We start from the raw sequence: 17,673 nt of genomic DNA, 5'->3' as shown, positions 1-17,673 counted from the left end.
GACTGAGGCTGATTTGCGATGCAACTTACAAGCTGCCGTTGGTGGACTGTCTGCTCCTTTGGGCACTTTGGATGGTGCTGCTTTCATGGGAGATCCTGAGCCTGAGACTGCTGCGCACTGCTGCTCTGTGGATCCGTCTCCAACCCTGTCATTGATATAACATCTAACGATGTGGTTTCTTTCCTGAAGGCCTTTCCTTTTGATGGCTTTGAAGACATTCTTCAAGATCATGACTATTGTCGCATAAATTTGACCACCGGCCTATTGTAAAGTTTCAAAGTTTTTTGCCAAACATTGCCTCCAACGTTGGCGTGCTGTGCTTGTCATGATCGACATTGTGTATCTTTGTATGTTTTAGCTATTTTTTAACAAGTTTTTTGTCATTATTTAATATGCTTTTAGGTTGTTTTAGTCCAAAGCATTTTAGCTTGGTTTCATTCACTTTCTCTGGCATCATCATTATGAAGTCATACTTGTTCCAGCAATGGGGAGGGTGTAGTGGATCCTATTTAGTTTTAATGGGAATCAGGAGTTCAGCTTAGCCTTCCGGCTTGAAGGCCTGTGCCCCCGTTACATAGTGACTTTTAACCTACTTAGCTTCCTCTGTTTTAGCACATTTATTTAATTATTTCTTTGAAGGTGGCTGCCATGTTTATAGTTAAAGAGATGTTTTAGTTTCACCATATCAGTGCCACTGTGTAAAGGCGTCACTATCACCGTCAAAGATAAATTAGATATGTAGGTATTTATATCATGTACTTTCCCACTTTCCTGTGACAGTAACATAGTGTACCTTTTCAGGAAATTCTTTATATAATTGCCGCCCCAAACATACCTTCTTATATATTGTTTGGGCACATACCTGCGTTAGGGGTCCTATAAGATCTGTATAAATATATTTCACACAGACAAGATTACCAGAGGGATTCCTACCAGAAGCCATTGACGCTATCTTTGCTACACATCGCCTTGATGCAGACCCAGCCTTCATGTCACCATGGAGTATGATCTAGAGACCTCCTTCCAAGGTAATGATGGTTGGGGGGCTCTTCCCTTGGACATGGTACTGGCAGATTAGGTTTAATACACCTAGCTCTCTTTAGGTTAGAGATTAGGTTCATCATGCTAAGGTTTTAGGGTTAATTTCTCATCTATTTTACATCTCATGTTATTGCAAGATGGTGGGGGTCTTTGCGTTCATGACTCTTATATTTACAATTCTGTTTCTTGCGTTGCTCATTATCCTAATCTTTTCAGCCCATGAAAGAAGTAGATTGCAGTCTTGTTAATAAAACCTATTGAAAACATTACTGCATCTCCTTCATTTCCTAGGTGTGACTGAGACATGTTGCTCATGTGAGAAAAGGATAATCTCAGTATAACAACAACTCCCCTGAGATGTCGCACTCTTGAGTCCATGCGTAAAGGTTGCCACAAATCACCTTTCACTGTTTGGGTTTTTGGCGAGGTACTGCTTGTGAACCGGAAAGGTTGGGCCGACAGTTGTGACTTGTTGTAGGATAGGCCTAGTCACCTACAAACAAAAGTGCTGTCATCCCTAAACCAGCAGTCTTGCCTAGACAAGAGTTCAACTACGACAAGACCATCAGCCTGTAGTCCATAGTACAATAGAGCTCTTCTTTGGACAAAGGCGAATGGTGTCTTCGTGCTGGACTACCTGGTATGATGGACAAGAACTATAGATAGACATTATATTTGGTCATCACTTGTAAAATATTTGCATGTAAGGACACTGTACAGAGGATTAGACATCACACATTCATGGATGTTTATTTGTCCATTATATTGTTGCTCAAGAGAGTCTTGTTGATTTGTAATTGTGGTGTAAAAAGGTGTATATTCTACAGAGTCTGATGATTAATATTATTTAAGTAAAATGAATTATGTGGAATAGGTGCAATGCTAGCACAATAATATTTGATGTGTTATTGTTAAAGCAAATATACAGAATCTATCCCTCAGGAGTCACTGCTGTGTCAAATACAACAGGCTAATGAAAGCACTATTTCATATTGAGATCTGGAATTTCCTGATCGGACATTGCTTCTGAATGGTTTGTAGGTTAAGATACTTACAACCACTTATGTATCAGGAATAGGAAAGATCATGAAAGTTGATGGCTTAAGAACAACATGACTCAATGTCCTGTATAGTTTAATATTTTACCATAGCAAATTCTTGTTTGACATACCATATGTGAGAGGTGAGATGGAGTTCAGCTAATGCCCATTGAATTCTTGGCCTCTCAGCTGTGACTTTGAATTAGTGTTGGTACCACTTTTCACATAGGCTCCTCACACACAACACCGTGGCATCCCTCAGATGTCCATATTATGATCTCTTATTCAACATCTACCCAATCTCCTTACCAATCCTGAATAAATAACTCAATTTCACCTGTTACAACTATGCAGATGACACCCAAATAATTCTAAAAATGGGCGGCCTTGAAGACCGCTACAATTTAAAACTTGATTGACTGCCTTAGGGCGATAAACACATGGATGATGAATAATCATCAAAAATTAAGGACTGTAAAGACAGAGAATGTGGCCAGCCAACAATGACAAAAATGCCATCCTACCTCTATATGGCCTAAGGAACACGAGGCCCCATCAACAATATCAAGAGAAGTCAGAAACCTAGGAGTAACCTTGGAGTCAGACCTATTTACGATACCACATGTTAATAATATCAAACAGAGTACTTTTACACAATGAAAACATTAAGTTGCATCCTCCCATACCTTGGATGCCAAAAGAAACTGCAAGCCAACCTCACACTCGTAGTATCCAAGCGTGAGTATGCCAACAGCCTATACCCTGGCGCACCCACATTCATCATACACAAACTACAATTCATCCAAAATGCTGCTGCAAGACTTCTTCTCCACCTTCAATTAAGGGAAAATATAATTACAGTCTTGCAATCACTCCACTGGCCACATATAGCAAGAAAGGCAATGTTCAAGGCACTTTGCATTATCCACAGAGCCTCCAAGTAAAAGGACCATCATACCTACAAGCTAAATTCAAGCAATACAAAGAAAACAGGAAACTCTGCTCCAGACTTCTCCACTTATCATTATACCACCTTACCATAAGAAATCCGTAGGAAGCACTGTTTTTCAGTACAATGTGCCAAGCTCTGGGGCTCACTACCAGCCAACATTCAAAACATATAGGAGGATATACTCTTCAGAAGACAGTTGAAAACATGGGTATTTCCAAAACAACTACAGCACCACACATTCAGCAGCCTTAAAGACAGCCACACCCTGAAGCTCAATCTTCAATTTACAATACACAGTGTAAACAATCCAACCAGCAAACTACTTTGATAGGTAGGTAAGTTAAGGGGGAGTCACCGATTGGGGCCGGGATATTACATAGCCATGTAATTTCATATATGACATTTCTGGCCCACATTAATATTAATACCATAACACAGGTCTGCAGCCAACTGTAACTTACACCTCTTATACTTAAATAAGACATATCTGATATAAGGGTTGTTTATCACCAGTACTGTGCAGCCAATAAACCATCCATCACTATACGAACAGGCATGGAATAATTGAAGAGATCTGTCACACACTGTGGGTCAATCTTAAGACTTTAATCTAGCCTACAACCGCAAGTTCCAAATATATATACATTATGACCACTTCTTTACATCTCACAATGACACACAGATAAGGGATGATAGAAACCAGTACAGTAACTATCTAAGCAGACTATAATAATAAGAAATATCACAAAGGGACCTGCAGCGGTTTTCAAAGCTGTCTGCGTACTGAAAAACCATAAACTACACTTCTGTTTCTCTGACACCTCATCATCCACCACACTGCTACATGCTGCATCCCATAATATGATAATCGCAACTCAGGGGTCAATATGCACAACATGGAAACACTTCTCAAATAGGACCAGAAAACAAAGACAACACGCTTCCCCCCACACACCCTTTTATGTGGTGTAGCTTGCTGCCCATGAACATAAGAGCTTCAGTGACATACATGGTGCAGTAAGTCAAATGCTGCATTACAATAAAATGCAATTGTATCATTTGTGAATCACCAAGATTCCTGTTGATCCTATTGAAATCATTGTTTCCTTCACACTTCAGAATTACAAAACAAAATGTGCTTCATTTGCACTTTCCTAACTGCTGATATATGTTGAAATATTTGTGCAGTTAATTTACAGGTAATCACATTGTTTGTGTATTAAAAACAAGTTGGCATCCTACAGTTTTTCTCTCTGCACTTCTTGTATGCAGCACCACTGGAATTGTGAGATTCTGCTGTGTTTTTTGCATTTCTGCAAAATTATGTATTTGCCACATAGGCCCTCATTCTGACCTTGGCGGGCGGCCTCCGCCGCCCGCCAAAGTCCCGCCGTCAGGTTACCGTTCCGCGGTCGAAAGACCGCAGCGGTAATTCTGACTTTCCCGCTGGGCTGGCGGGCGGTCTCCTTCAGACCGCCAGCCAGCCCAGCGGGAAAGAGGCTTCCACGATGAAGCCGGCTCGGAATCGAGCCGGCGGAGTGGAAGCTGTGCGACGGGTGCAGTTGCACCCGTCGCGTATTTCACTGTCTGCGCAGCAGACAGTGAAATACATGTAGGGGCCCTCTTACGGGGGCCCCTGCAATGCCCATGCCAGTGGCATGGGCACTGCAGGGGCCCCCAGGGGCCCCGCGACCCCCCCTACCGCCATCCGGATCTCGGCGGTCCGACCGCCGGGATCTGGATGGCGGTAGGGGGGGTCAGAATCCCCGCGGCGGTGCAGCAAGCTGCGCCGCCGCGGAGGATTCAATGGGGCCGCGGTACACTGGCGGGACCCCGCCAGTGGTGCCGGTCCGACCGCGGCTTTACCGCCGCGGTCGGAATCCCCATTGAAGCACCGCCGGCTTGTCGGCGGTGCTCCCGCGGTCCTCCGCCCTGGCGGTCAAAGACCGCCAGGGTCAGAATGAGGGCCATAATCTGCAGATTTTAGCCCCTTTGCTGCCAGCCTTTTTCCCCATCAGGTGCCAGGCCTTTTTTTTTGGCTATTTGGGGCAGTTTGTGGTTAGGCCCTCATAACGTTTTGTCCACATAAGCTATCCATGCCAAATTTGTGTCCTTTTTTCCAACATCCTAGGAATTTTGGAGATACCCAGAGTTTGTGGGTTCCCCTGGAGGAGACCAAGAAATTAGCCAAAATACTGCAAAAATGTCATTTTTTAAAAAAAAGGGAAAATAGTGCTGCAGAAGAAAGCATGTTTTTTCCCCTGAAATGGCACCAACAAAGGGTTTGCTATGCTACAATCACCATCTTCTCAGCTTTCAGAAACAGGCAGACTTGAATCAGAAAACCACATTTTTCAACACAATTTGGGCATTTTACTGGGGCATACCCCATGTTTACTATTTGTTGTGCTTTTAGCCTCCTTCCAGTTTGTGACAGAAATGGACTTGAAACCAATGCTGGATACCGGACAGCTAAACTTTTCTGAAAAGTAGACAACATTCTAAATTCAGCAAGGGGCATTTGTGTAGATCCTATAAGGTTTTCCTCCAGAAAATAACAGCTGAAATAAAACTAAATTGAAATTGAGGTCAAAAAAATATCAATTTCTCTCCACATTTTACTCTGTAACTTTTTCCTGCTGGAAAATTCTGGGTGCCCAAACTAGCATGTGAATTACAGGGCATTTCTCAAATAGACGTCTTTTTTACACACTGTCTTACAATTGGAAGGAAAAGGTGTAGAGAAAGACAAGGGGCAATAACACTTGTTCTGCTATTATGTGTTCCCTCAAGTCTACCCATAGAAATGGTACCTCACTTGCGTAAGTAGGCCTTAAGCCCGCGTCAGGAAACGCAACATGGACACATAACATTTTTACATTGAAATCTGACGTTTTTTTGGGAAAGTACCTAGCTGTGGATTTTAGCCTCTAGCACAGTGGGCACCTAGGGAAACCTACCAAACCTGTGCATTTTTGAAACGTGGACACCTAGAGGAATCCAGGATGGAGTTACTTGTTGGGCTCTCACCAGGTCCTGTTACCCAGAATCCGCTGCAAACCTCAAGATTTAGAAAACACTTTTTCCTCACATTTCGGTGCTGTTAAGTTATGGAGTCTGAGGGGAGCCACAAACTTCCTTCTACCAAGCATTTCCCCAAGTCTTCTGATAAAAATGGTACCTCACTTGGGTGGTTAGGCTAACTACCCGCAACAGGAAATGCCCCAAAACACAACATGGACACATCACATTTTCCTAAAGAAAACAGACATGTTTTTTGCAAAGTTCCTAGCTGTGGATTGTGTACTCTAGTTCAGTTGGCACTTAGGGAAACCTAGAAAACCTATACATTTTTTAAAACTAGACACCTAGGGGAAGCCAGAATGGGGTGACTTGTAGGGCTCTCACCAGGTTCTATTACCCAGAATCGTTAGCAAACCTCAAAATTTGGCAAAATAACCACTTTTTCCTCACATTTTGGTGCTGCAAAGTTCTGGAAACTGAGGGGAGCCACAAACTTCCTTCTACGCAGCGTTCCTCCAGGTCTTCCGATGAAAATGGCACCTCACTTGTGTTGGTAGGCCTACTGCCTGCGACAGGAAATGCCCAAAACACAAAATGGAAACATCACATTTTCCGAAAGAAAATTGACCTGTTTTTTGCAAAGTGCCTATCTCTGGGTTTTGGCCTCTAGCTTAGCCGGCACCTAGGGAAACCTAGCAAACCTATACATTTTTTAAAACAAGACACCTTGGGGAATTCAGAATGGGTTGACTTCTGGGGCTCTTGCCAGGTTCTGTTACCCAGAATCCTTTGCAAACCTCAACATTTGGCAAAAAAACACCTTTTACCCACATTTCAGTGATGGAAAGTTCTGGAATCTGAGGGGATCCACAAACTTCCTTCTACCCAGCACTCCCCCAGGTCTCCCAATAAAAATGGTACCTCACTTGTATGGGTAGGCCTAGTGCCCGTGACAGGAAATGCCCCAAAACACAACATGGACACATCACATTTTACCAAAGAAAACTGACCTGTTTTTTGCAAACTGCCTAGCTGTGGATTTTGGCCTCTAGCTCAGCCGGCACCTAGGGAATCCTAACAAAACTATATATTTTTTAAAACTAGACACCTAGGGGAATTCAGAATGTGGTGACTTGTCGGGCACTTGCCAGGTTCTGTTACCCAGAATCTGTTGCAAACCTCAACATTTGGCAAAAACACTGGTGTCTAGTTTTAAAAAATGTCTGGGTTTGGTAGGTTTCCCTAGATGACCGCCGCACTTAGGACCAAAAATGCAAGTGCCCAACCCCTCCTGGAAAAACAGGTAGTTTTTAATAGATCATTTTGATGTGTCTACGTTCTTCTGTGATGTTCCAAACACTACAATTGTGAAAACAAATGCCCTTAGGTTATGTTAAAAAGACCCCTCACCCACCAACCAAGTTAATGGCATGCTTCATCACCGGAGTCCCACCTGAGACACCTAGCATGTCACAGGTGTGCTTTGACACCTGATTACAGCGGAGCAGTTTTTTGTTTTCATTTTTATCACACATACTGGTTGGATTTGGCACAAGGGTGAGTGATGGTTCAGTAGATCACATTTTATTAACAAGAGATTTCACAAAAATGAGATGCACTGTTAATAAGTGACAGGCCAAAAACGGAACCCATGCCTCACAGCCTCAAAGCCGCAACAAGGAACCAACCACTTTACAGTCCATGCACACACCTTTCGTACATGACATGCACAAGACCATTCACGCTGCCAGCCGCTGGCCCAGCACATTACAACACTCGTATCAACAGACAGCGCCATTCAAGGGCCCATCACTTTCATACGACCACATGCCTGATACAGCAATCACATTAGCTGATGGGAGTCTGTGAACTGGCGTTTGGCCAGCAGTGTGTTGTAGTGGCCAACAGCACGTCACTATTTACACCACCAGTGAAGCACTACTCCACTCACACCGCCAGCCAAACGCCGCGCACACCACCAGCCAAGCACTACTCCATGCACACCGCCATCACTTTTTTTTAAACAACAAAGAAACCACTAGCTAATTATAAATAAGTACAAAACTACAAAAGATCTAACTAAATACATGACAGTAATGCCAACCGTGAATCTGAACATATTAAAATATAAAATAGGCAGTATACGCTCACTATAGTTCCCAAAAATACTTTTGGGTGTGGTAACTCCTGAAACAGCTGGCCACACACAGCCCAGGCTTTGAAGGACAATCAGGGCAGTACATACGAGTCTCCCTCCAGATACCTTTTCAGGCACAGACTCTACATTTCTTCGTGGGAAGGTCTTTTTTGGGAGTGGGAGGAATGTGATCAGGAAAATTGTGATCTTTCAATCAAGCCACATCCTCCATCACTGCTTCTTTAGGAACTCCTGCCTGTTGCACCACAATAAGGCTCTCTATCACTGACTCTGAAATTTAACAAATTTCACCCTTGACTCAGGGGAACAATCCTTGAACACAATAAAAGAAATAAAAGTTGCTAAATGGAAGAGATGTATAGGCATTTTTTTTTTAACAAACGTAAGACTTTCGAACAGCACTGTAAGGTTCCAACATCTGATCTACTCTATCAACACCACCCATGTGCTTATTGTAGTCCAAAATGCACGCAGGTTTGCGCACATCGGCAACCTGACCCCAAACAGTCACAGGGGAAGTACGCTCGTCATGGATGGTAGTCAGCATGTACACATCCCTCCTGTCTACAAATTTCAGAGCTAGCTGCTCATTATTATGCAAGGCACTGCCCCCTCTCAAGTTTTTTACAGACAAGTTCCCTTCAAGAGCCTTTCTGGTTAGAACGGATTGTGCCACAAGCAAGTGTCCACTCTGAACAATTCCTTGAACAACTGCACTCCAGTGTAGAAGTTATCTACTTAAAAATGGTGACCTCTGTTCAACAGTCGTCTATCAAGTTCCCACACAATTTTCTCACTAAATCCAAAACTGGGCAGACAACCAGGGGGGTCAATACTGGAATCCCTACCAGTGAAGACCCAGAAATTATACACATATCCTGTACTACTTTCAAACAGCATATAGTTCTTTATTCCATAATGTGCCCTCTTTCTAGGAATGTACTGCTTAAAAACCAAACACCCCTTGAACAGGAACAAAGTCTCATCTACAGATATTTCTTTCCCTGGAACATAGACCTCTGAAAACGTATCTACAAAATGATCAGGGACAGGCCTTATCTTAAAAAGACGGTCATAATCAGGGTGATCTTGTGGCAAGGCTAAAGCATTGTCAACAAAATGCAGCATCCGAAGAAGAAGCAAATACTGATTACGAGTCATGGTTTCAGGAAATGTAGCTGTTGCCATCAAGGGACTAGTAGACCAATAAGAAGCCAGTGAAGGCTTCCTTATCAACCCCATCAAAAAAGTCAAACCCAAGAACTTTTTCAACGCTTCCAGATTTGTGGGAATTCACTGGGCAGCTCTAGACTGTGGCCTAAGTCTGGCAGCGTTGTCCCTCAAATACTGCTCCACATACAAATTAGTGTGCTCAACAATCTCTTCCAAAAATACATCGTCCATAAACAACTGAAAGAAATTGACAGGCAAAAAGTTTTCTGTATTCACTTTACACCCTAGAAGATCAGTAAAGGCAGGCAACTCTGGCATCTCCATGTCCCAGAGTTCAGGTCTTCCAAATGGGAAACCTTTCAGCTCCAGACTGTAGCACAATTGGCACAGCAGTGCCCTCCTCTAAAACAGGCCCTTCATCTGCACTGAGAGAGGCTTCCTCATGAGAAGATCCCTCCCAGACAGAAAATTCACTGTCAGAATCTCTCACTTCCTCCTCTGCCTCAGGTGCAGTCAGTCTCACAATCATGATCAGAAGACGACTCAAAAAGCATACCAACAACCTGCTGAGCGGTGACTCTGCGGCTAGCCATGATCCTTTCTAAGAAGTGTAACTTTACAAATGTGCCAACAACAACCAGCACTGCCTAAAATAAGTAAGAAACAAAGTGTGGCTTTATCACAAATAATTTTGTACTAAAAAACTACACCACTCACTTGCCTGAAAAAGCTAGACTCACCAGCAACTACTCTGCACAGACACAGCAATCACCAATGATATCCCACTAAAAAGAATAAAAGAAAAGAAATTAGACATAAGACAGCACAAATATCATTGTCCACAAATCTAAGGACAATTTCACACACAATCCTGCATTTAGTGCACCACCTACAAACATGTCATTCATGCATGGCAACAATACTCTTTTGGAGTTGTTTTTTTTTTGTTTTTTACCTAAAACATGCAACTACGCAAACTGCAGGTCAACCACTGCCAAAACCGCAAGGAGCCACAGCAAAGAAAGCAAAAGCTTTGAAGTAGAACAAAAAGGAGAAATAAACTGTTATAATCACAAATGCAAATACTTTGCTAGTTGATAAACAACCCTCCACCAAACACTTAGAAATTTTCTTTTGTGTCTGGTGGTTTCTGCCCCCATTGGTGGCAGATGGGCCCACAAAAAATAGGCCGATCTTCCCCCAAGGGGTGCAGAAATGCCCAACAGTTGATTGCCCCATTGGGTGGGTGACCCTTGCCCATGGGACCGCCCTCCCACACAAAAAAGTACAAAACTTATAAAAATCCCTGGTGTCTTGGTGGCTTCTTCCCCCCCTTGGGGGAAGATGGGCCTAAATAATAGGCTAATCTGCCCCCAAAGGAGGCAGAAATGGCTATCAGTAATATGCCCCCTTTGGGGCGCGGCCCTTGCCAAACAGGCTGCCCCCACACAGAACACAAACACACATACACAAAATCCCTGGTGCCTAAGTGGATTCACAAATGCAAATACTTTGCTAGTTGACAAACACCCCTCCAACAAACATTTTGAATTTTTCTTTGGTGTCTAGTGGTTTCTGCCCCCATTGGTGGCAGATGGGCCTAAAAAAATAGGCCGATCTGCCCCCAAGGGGGGCAGAAATGGCCAACAGTTCTGTGCCCCCTTTGGGGGTGCGGCCCTTGCCAAAGGGGGCAACCCTCCAACACAAAAAAACAAAGAAAAAAAATCCCTTGCATCTTGGTGGCTGTTTCCCCCCACCCTTGGGGCAGATGGGCCTAAAAAAAAAATAGGCCTATCGATCTGCCCACAAGGGGGGCCGAAATGGCAATCAGTCATGTGCCCATGTCCCTTTTGGGAGGGCAACCATTGCCCAAGGGGTACCCCCAGGATACAAAAAACACACAAACACCCACACACACACACAAACACACACCAATCCCTGGGGCTTAGTGGGTTTCGACTCCCCCCCGGGCGCAAGCTCGGCCAAAAACATGGCCTATATAGCCCCGGGGGGGCGAAATATACAAAACAATCTTGCCCACAGGGCAGCGACCCTTGCCACGTACCTTAAAGCAATTTTCTAGTTGTGGCAGATCTATACAAAAAAATGTTTAAAAAAATGCATAAAAAATAGAATTAAGTACATATGGAATCAATTAAATAACTATATTTTTCTTACATTTAAATAAGCTCGATCATTTTGATAGGAGTTTTATCATATTTTGTAAACCTCCCAGCTTATTTACAGATGATATATTACCATAGTACTCAGGCCCGGTTCTAGCGGGTGGTGTAGGGAAAGGGGGGCGTATGGGCCAGGCAAACCCAAACATGAAGTTTGGACCTCCCAGTAACGCTAGAAGAGGCCATGTCATGATGTTCTTTCAGTTTGGTTACCATAATTATCAGTCAGGGGGCATGAAAGAACCCCTAGAACAGGCAGGTTACTGGACAGGTTCCTTCCATAAATTCGTAGTCTCCGTACCCCAGATCGCTATCTCTCTTTGCACATATTGTGAACATCTAATATAGGTTTTCATGATCTAATGGTTGTGATTTTGTCACAAATTGTTATACTTGTTATATACACATATGTGTATAGGCAGGAAGTGAAGGACAGTACATTACTCCAAGACTGGGGCTGTGGTCACAAAGACCAACAATTCCAGTTGGTTCTGTGGTTTTGTCTTCATGAAACACAAACCCCACTGGAGTGTTAGTAATATTTATTTTCGAATGTTAATAAAATCCATCAGTGAGGAGCAGCCATAGGAATCAGCTGATACCCCAGGCTTGTTTTTTGGTGCCCCACTGTCCGCTCCTACTACTCCTGGTCCCAGTGGTCATGACGCCAGTGCCCGAGACAGAATGTACACAGAGTAGTAATTGTTTACTTTCTGTGGTTTCCATTCATTCCCCTACCTCTGGCCTAGTCACCAAACAGGAGTCTGTGGAAAGACTTAGGCTTGATGACGCAGAAAAAGAAGGACCAACATATATTCATATATCATGTAACCAAAATCGTATAATGTAGTGTGATTTTAGTAAAGAAAATAATGTACGTGGGAAATTGTGCCCTCGGAGTAGTTCGCCATTATTATAAACGAGCTTAATTAATCATGAAGAATTGAAAAATGTAGTAATCCGTCATAATTGCAAGTATGGGCTATGATTTCTTGTTGAAACTGTTTTATGCTTAGCTTAAATTTAGTAGAGGCTTTGGCCTAGTCGCCTGGCCTCAAATTTAACTGCGTGGTTTTCACTTTTATTAACGAAAAGGACTTATTCTGTATTTTTCCAGTGGAAGATGACTAATACACTTATCTCCAAGGTTTCGTGCTAGGCTGGTCTCATCCCCTTTGATACAATGTCAGTCTCTGCAGGTGCGGACAATAAAAGTACTGATACCGGAATAATTGGAAAACTTTGTTGCAACTTGTGTTCCAAGGCTCCAAGGACAATGTATGCATAAATGAGTACTAGGAGAAAGACACTATTCATTGGTCAAATTGAAGCCACCCTATGAACCCTCCAATGGAAGACCCTGCAGAATTTGGAATGTTTCTTACTTAAACCCACCGGACAAAGAGAAGTCAGCCATTTTTCCTTGATGCCATTCTGAAGCCAAATGCCAAACGCCATCTTGGACGACATCTTGATGCCCTTTTCTCTATTCCAGAGAAAGAGACGTTAAGAATTCCGACCCTAGAGACTTTAACTTTAAAATTGCCCCGTCTTGCCCATGCAGTAACTTTGTCCCATTCTCCTTGCTGCTGCAAGGAAACTTGCCCTTAACTCTGCCCCTTTGAAATCTGCCCCATGCGGATCGAACCGGTACCTGAAGGACGAAGACTTTCCTTGTATGCTGATTGTATTTGGTAATTATGAAAGGATAATTGTATTATGCATTGTGTTTTCCTTCTTAGGTACCAACTGCTATTTTGATAGGGCCTAAGCTAGAAGTTTTCCAAATTTGTGTTGACTAAATTCATTTTGCATGAAGCCCCACATGCCAATGCTAATTAGAGGTTAGTCGAGGTATGCACTTGACGCACCATATTGAATTGAAATCTTGTCATGCTGACCAATGTATGCAATTAGTCAAATTCAATTACTCATATTAGTGATTTGTATTGCCGTAACCGAGTGTATTATAATTCAGATTTTGCGTAGTTTGCTTTTCTTCCGCCGTTATGGACAGCTAGTAATGTTCGTATACATATATCATTTGATTTTGAGACTCATATATATTGTTTTAGCTTTGTTAATATAGGGAAATAAACTCATTAACTTTTAATAAACTGGTGTAGTTATTCATGACTGAAAGGTCATGTTGCGTCAAAATACCGACTGTTATTGATCCCTAATGTATTGTTCTGACCTAGAAATAGAGTATTGGATATCGATTACAATAGTTATTGATTATTGGTTTAAGCGATTCGAATATTCTAGGATGAGGAGAGCCCAACTCGGCTAAAAGGTTCACCGACCACCAAGGTGTCCAGGTACACGCGTTATCAGTAGATGGTAGCAGAGATTGATGGTTTCGACCTTTGGGACCCCATCCGAACAATAGACGGAGTTAAGTTAGAATTTTCTTTGATAAAACAAGTTGGAGAGATGATGATGCCCTAAATCCCCAATGACTTTCCCGGAATCTCAGAGCTTGCGAATGGAGGAAATGGAGGTGTGAGAATGTTTCCGGCGTTTCTAGTGACGGTATGAGAGAAGTTAGGGTTTTGCGCTTGCACAGCTAATTGCCGCAGATTAATTGAGAAGTTAGTGAAGATTTTAGGGGGTTACGAACACCAATTAAAAGATTTTAGAGGAGTGTTACTCCAAAGTGTGAGAGTAGGGAAGTCGTCGAACTTCACATGTGTGTAGCGCTTTGTGCAGGAAAAATTGTCCACGTGGTTGTTGATGTTGAGACGGGCCCTGCGAGGTCAAGAGACTCCGGAGTATGTTGAAAAGTGTATGAGACACTTGATTGATGTTGTAATCTATTCGGTTTAATAGGTTGATCGGGCTTGGTCAACGAGTCAGTATAAATATTGAGGAATGAAAGAAAATGTTCGACTTTGAGATTTGACGAATTCTAAGGTGCACTAGAATAGTTCATTGATCAGTTGAGAGTAAAGTTTTTGGGTCAAATTTTGCTTGCGAGAGCGGGAAACCGAGAAAGATGGAATAACTGCAGAGGCTAGTGAAAAATCCCTAAGGTTTCTGAAGCGATTGTATTACCCTTCCTGTAGTAAACCGACAGATTTGTTTTCTTCTTTTTGGTTAGTGCTCGCGATATATTGCGGAAATTAGTTTTGACTGAAGCTGAATGAAGGAGGACAAGCCGCAGGACTTTGTCAGCCGCAGTGTGTGAGTGTGACGTCACTAGGAGCCGCGCTGGGATAGGCTGGTTGGTGAGAAGGGTCGCGCACGGATTGGACGCAGTCCGTGAAGCGCAATTGGTGGGGAAAGGCAAGCGAAGAGTATTCCGGGAATTAAAGTCACTTATTGATTACATATTTTTGAAAAATAAAAGACGGAAAGATTAAATTTTTCAAAGCATTTAAGAGTGCCTTGAGGGGAGACGTATATATTAAAGCAAATGTAGGAGAAGAAACACCGCCTGAGGGTACACCAGCTTACATCGTGATTGAAGAAAAGGGTGTCGCACCATGTCTTTGGCTAAAGCAATGGTGCAAATTAACAGAAAAACATGGAAGTGTAGCGTTCCCTATCCATGTGTCATTTAATCTAAGGGTTTTGGAGAATCTAAGATTCGCGCTATACGACATGAAAGTACCTCCAAGACCAGCACAGTTTGAGGCATTTGCAATTTGGGAGCTAATAGCTAGAAACCAACAACAAAAGAAATTTGAGACAAGAATAAGAAAAGTAGAAAAGACACTAGCGGATGCTAGATGGGATAGCACACAAAAGGTTTGGAGATCAGACGTACTGCAGGGAATAAAATTGTTTCCAGCAATTACTGATGAAGCAGAGACGGAAGGAAGGAAAGCTACATATAAAACAAACAGGAGTCAGTCCAGAGATAGAGAAAACAACAGAAATTCGAAAAGATCAGACAAGTCAGACGATGAGGAATTCATTATACAATTGCTAAATGATCGCCCGCCACCATATGTGGAAAGTGAAAATGGCTCAAGCATTAGTACTGCCCCTCCAGAACCAATACAAGGTAATGTGACACCGAATTTGAGAATATCACAGAGGCAGAGCAGTTCCGATATGCCCTTTGCACCACAAATACCGCAAATTCAGAGGATATATTCTGACGTGCCTAAATTGAATCCTGTCGATAATTATCAGGCGCTGTTGTGATGAGCACAATCTGGGAATGACTTCTGATTTAATAGCGCAGGGAGGACAGAATTATCAAAGACCGACATTGATTCAAGCCGAATCAACACAAATTTTGATGCCTCAAAACCAGGTACAAGAAGTGCCGAGGTACACTCGAGTAGCAGAGAGCCAGTTAGGTATGCCAGCAATGATGAACCATAATGTGGGGATTAACATGCCACAGAATTCGGGGAACAGACAGAATCCAGATGCAATATCTCTGCCTATCACTGTGGGTCCACCAGTGCATTTGTATATACAGGCAAACCCAAACGTATGCGATCAGGGGGTACTGACACAAAGCGAGACAGGGAGAAGATGCATAGAAAACACTCCAGGAACGACTCCGGTAGGAACACTGCCAAATGGATCTGGGTCTTTGTCGGAATTTAGCCCAATTCCAATTTGTGCTCCGTCAACTGTGGTAAGGTCAAATCCACCACTAATAGTACCGCTAACTTCAAAAACTGAAGTGTTACAGCAACCATCAGTAGCAGTTGATGTAAGTGCAACATTGATGGGACTGAACGCACAACAGCTAACACAATGGTTCAACAGCCTGAACTCCCCACAGAGTACACCCAGCGGGAAGGGAGAAGAATACCTGAATAAAATAAGATTGGGCATGGAAGCAGATGAACTAGTAGAGGGAACGATGGGTCTGAACAGGTTAGAATCATACACCGAAGAAGAGCTGAAATACGTGTGCCCTAGGATTACAAGAGAAGTAAGCAGCATATATAAGAAGTTACAAGAAATTGCAGACAGAAACGAGATCGATATAGGTAAGACTAAACACTTGAGCAGAAGTTACAGGCTAGATTTGAAACAAAAGATTTTGAACACATGAGATCTGCAGGGATGAAAACACACATTAAGGAGATACTGCAGAGCGCGCAGGTCTGGAGATGTCTAGACATGTGGGAAAGTAGATGGGTTAAGAAAAAGGACAAAAAGAAAGAAAGTACCCCAGATCGGAGTGAAAGGGCACAACAGAACGACGATCTGATAACCATGTTGCCAATGAGAGAAACAGCAGGGGGAAAACTTGTGCATGTACCATGGCACAGGTGCGATATTCAATCCTTTACGGATGATTTCCCTAAATTAAGAGAGAAACCGATCGAGTGGTATCAACAAACAGATAGATTTCTGAAACTCGCAAAATGTCTTTGGGAAGACCTGAACACCTTATTCGAAATTGTGGTTCCGGCAGATTTGTGGGAAGATTGTAAAAGGGCTGTAGGTTGGCCAACATGTGAACCAGAAAGAGATAGGGACACTGGTGCACCATCACCTACGGTAATGAGTTTATACCATAAGGTGATTGAGCACTTGAAAACAAAGGTTGCGTCGAAAAATGTGGATTGGCAGAGGATTGACAGAACGGCACAAGAAGTTAAAGAGTCAATACATGCATACTATGAGAGATTGTTGAAAGCGTTTAAAAATTACAGGGGCACGGAAACGATTGAGGCAAAGGACATGCTCCATTTTGTGTTCAGATTTGTGGAAGGGTTGAGACCCGAGATCAGCCAGATGATTAAAATGCATTTGATTTGTTGGCAGTCAAAGTCGATTGATGAGGTGTTGAATTATGCAAAATACTGCAGTGATGAGATTGAGACAAAGCAGAAAAGGTTGAAAGAAAAGGTGATGCAGCTCAGAGCAGCTCAGACAGGTTTGCAAGGTTTACAAGGTTTTCAACAGCAGTTGCCGCAGCAGCAACAGCAGGGAATTGCTATGTTTCAGCCACAAATGAGAGGCAGAGGCCGTGGAGGTTTTGTAAATAATGCTCCTGATTTAAATACTGTTATGATTCCGAATGGTATACAGGCAATGAAGAAGGTGATGCCAAGTCACACGTGCGGAATCATCGGGCATTGGAAACGGGAGTGCCCAATGATGGTGCAGGAAGGTGTAGGT

This window comes from Pleurodeles waltl, chromosome 4_2, assembly GCF_031143425.1.
Source record: "Pleurodeles waltl isolate 20211129_DDA chromosome 4_2, aPleWal1.hap1.20221129, whole genome shotgun sequence".
In the NCBI taxonomy this organism is placed as follows: domain Eukaryota; kingdom Metazoa; phylum Chordata; class Amphibia; order Caudata; family Salamandridae; genus Pleurodeles; species Pleurodeles waltl.
The sequence above is the reverse complement of the archived record's forward strand: the minus strand, read 5'-3'. Positions refer to the sequence as shown.